At 56.1% G+C, this 3,433-nt stretch overlaps 1 protein-coding gene across 1 annotated transcript in view; it reads left to right on the top strand.

Moving 5' to 3' along the window:
• Positions 1 to 3,433, top strand: part of AP2A1 (adaptor related protein complex 2 subunit alpha 1) — a 26,698-nt gene that overhangs the window by 674 nt on the left and 22,591 nt on the right. The window lies entirely within an intron of this gene.

Raw genomic sequence — 3,433 nt, 5'->3', positions numbered from 1 at the left:
CCTAATGGGGCCGCGCTTGAGGGCCTGGGTGAGGGGGTGTCATAGAGGAAAGGGGCAGGATGGGTCACTGAGGGTCCTGGCTAGTGCACAGAGAGGGTCTGGAAGTGATAGAAAGTCCCAGGATTTGGGGAGCAGAGATGGGAAGGTGGGGGATTATAGTGAGACCCTGCGGAGGCATAGGGAGACTCCAGGATGGAGGATTGCTTAGAAGACGTGGAGGGTGGTGCAGAAGAGCCCAGAGGTGTTACTGAGGGGCACGGAGGGACTCGGGGAGCACAGCGAGGTGTCCCTGCAGGCGTAAAGTCTCGGGAGAAACTGAGACAAGGAGCTGGGGCCCGAAAAGCAGAGAACATTGTAGAGTAGGGGTTTAGGGGATGTTCCAGGGACGAGAGAGACCAGAGCTCAAAGAGGGGGCCGGGGAGCCTCAGTAGTTTGTGGAGAAGAGATCCGAAAAGCTGGGGTTTGGGGGAAGCTTGGTCTCAGAGAGGGGTCAGGGGTTAGGGAGCATGACAGTCCTGAATCTGGAGCCCTCTCCCTTCTGATCCCATCAATATGGGACGGTGATCACCAGCAAGGATTGTCGTGACCATGGGAGGCCTGGCTCCCAGTCAGCTCCCAACTCCTGTGAGCGGGTGTTGGTGTTTGGAGCTGCCAAGAGCTTCCGAGGCTGTGCTGCAGGGGCTTTGGGGCCAGCCAGACCTGGGTTTGAATTTGTGTGCTGTCACTCCCTAGCCGTGTGACCTTGAGTGAGGGACTTCACCTGTGCTTCCTCATCAAGAGGGACTGCCAGTCACGCCTTCCTGATGAGGCAGTTGTGATAATGTAGGTAAAGGAGGCCTTTCACACATTCCAGGCACTAGACGGGTCTTGGCTATTGTTACTGTTATTTTGTTCTATCTGAGGAGTGGCCTCTGTTCCCTGCCGGAGGATCTAGCGCGTAGTAGGTGCTCAGGGAACAGGAGGGGTGGACGCTGTTGGGTGTCAGGTGGAAGAGAGATGTTATGTTGTGACAAGGGGCAGAGCTGTGAGGGTTTGTGGGCTAGGCTGTTAAAAGCAGGTCTTGATACCTACCAGCCACGTGACCCTTGGCAGGTCACTTGACCTCCCTGAGGCTGTTTTCATGTCTGCAGATCCCACTGCTAATAGCATCTTGCCTCTGAAGCTTCATTCATTCATTTGATAATGTGTGCCAGACCCAGACACTGTTCTGGGGCCCCAGCCCCAACAGTGGCCCCAAATTCCTGCCCTTGAAAGCACCATGCCATGAGGGAGATAGAAAACAAACACAGAACCCACACTAAATGATACAATGTTCGCCGTGCTGTGAAGGCAGAGAAGGCAGGCGACGGGGGAGGGACCGCGAAGGCCTGGCCAGGGCGGTGACACGTGAATGGAGGCGCCTGAAGCGAGGGAGTGAGCCGTGGCTTTTGGAGGAAGAGGGTCCAGGCTTGGGGACTGTATGCTCAGAGGTCTTGGGCTTGTGGCATGCTCGTGTGTGTTCACGTGTGGGCGAGGGGGCCTGTGCGGCTGGGCCGAGGGAGGGAGCTGAGGGCAGAGAGGGGACAGGGACTGTGCAGGGCTTTGTGGGCCATGGTGGGCACTTTGGCTTTTCTGAGTGAGAAAGACAGGAAGGTTTTGAGCACAGGAGGGACACGAGCTGATTGATGTTTTAAAATAGTTCCTCTGGCTGCTGTGAGGAGCACAGACTGAAGGAAGGAGTGGAAGCAGGGAAAGAATTAGGGGGCCGTGGCAGGCATCTGGGGCAAGATGGCGTTGGCTTGACTGGAGTGAAAAGGCACTTGGGAGAAGTGGTTGGGTTTGAGGTAAATCGTGCGGGATTTAGGGTGGTGGGAAGGAAAGAGAAGAGAGGCCGGTGTCCCAGTAGGACCCCAGGGGGAAGCCAGAGGACAGAGGGGGGACTCCAGCGTGGGGGCAGCAGAGGCCCATTCGCCAGATGAGTTGGGGCTGGAGAGTCAGGGCTTCCGCTTCCCTCCTTCTCATCAAGTGCATGTTGGTGGCCGGTATGTTTCAAGACTGATCGTAGACACTGGGGACACAGCGGTGAATAGGACATACATTTCAGTGCCCCTGCGAAGCTCTCAGCCCAGTGAGGGAGTCAGGAACTGCATAAAAATGGCAGCTGTCCTCGTCGCAAACAGTCGTATGCAGATGTTCATAGCAGCGTTTATGCGTGATACTCAAAAAGTGCGACAACCCGAATGTTCACTGACGGACCAATGGATAAACGCGCGTGGGCCACCCGCACAATGGAATATTATTTGGCCACTAAAAAGCGTGAAGTACTGACGGGTGCGGGACATGGACGGACCTGGAAAACATCATTTGAATCGAAAGAAGCCAGATGTTCAAAAATGTATGATTCCGTGTATCCGAAACGTCTGGAACAGGCAAATCCATAGAGACAGAAAGTAGATTAGCCGTTGCCCAGGGCTAGGGGGCAGTGGAATGTGGAGGGACCGCTCGTGGGTCCGGGGTTTCTTTCTGGGGTGACGAGAATGTGGAATTAGATCGTGACGGTCGTACAACGTGGGTTGACCAAAGACCACTGAACTGTACCCTTGAAAATGACGAACTTTATGAAAATGGTGACTTATATCTCAGGTTTTTTCGTTGGAGAAAATCGTCGCCGTCCTGCGTCCAGGGAGGCAGAAGGCCTCAGTGTTGAGAGAACGGGGGCTCCGTCCGCATTGTTCGGACAGTGTGGGACCGTGAAGGCGGAGGCACAGCAAGTGCAAAGGTCCGGAGGCCCGGTGCATCGGGACTCTGCGCTGAGGCCTGGGATCTGACCGGGGGGCGATGGGCGGAGCGTTCGTCTGGGGAGCACGGAGGCTTCGAAGCGGGAGTGAAGGATGGGTCGATGCGGGCTGAGGACGAGGCAGAGCTCAGAGATGGGCAGGGAGAGAGGAGGGGCTGGTGCCATCCTGCTGGAGGATCCGAAGGGCATAGCGGAGTTCAGAGAGAAAACTCTAGAAAGAAAGGAAAGACAGGTTCTGAGATGCCGGGGCCAGGAAGGGCAAATTCTGCAGATAAGAAGGGGAGAGGTTGGGGCTGGGAGCAGCCCGAGGGTGTGGCCCTGTGGCCCTGTCCTATCTGAGGGAATCTGCCTCAGCCACCACTCACTTATCTGACCGGGAGCTCCCAGCTTGGGAAGGGGGACACTGGGCTGTCTAGGGCCCTGGGCACCTCCATCAGGGCACGTCCGCTCCACATTGCAACCATCTGTGACATCTCCCCCAGCCCCTGGAGCGCAGGTTCTGGTCTGAGCCTTCCTTGGGTCCCCAGTTCCGCCCAGTGCCAGCTCTGGCCCAGTGGAGACCTCTGGAGATGTTTGCCAATTGATTGATTGATTGATTAAATGAATGAACAAATGAACCGATCTTTACTAAGTGACGGCTGAGTGACAGACACTGTT

Source organism: Pteropus medius, unplaced genomic scaffold (genome assembly GCF_902729225.1).
Source record: "Pteropus medius unplaced genomic scaffold, Ma_sr-lr_union100, whole genome shotgun sequence".
In the NCBI taxonomy this organism is placed as follows: domain Eukaryota; kingdom Metazoa; phylum Chordata; class Mammalia; order Chiroptera; family Pteropodidae; genus Pteropus; species Pteropus medius.
This window is presented reverse-complemented; position numbering and strand designations above follow the sequence as displayed.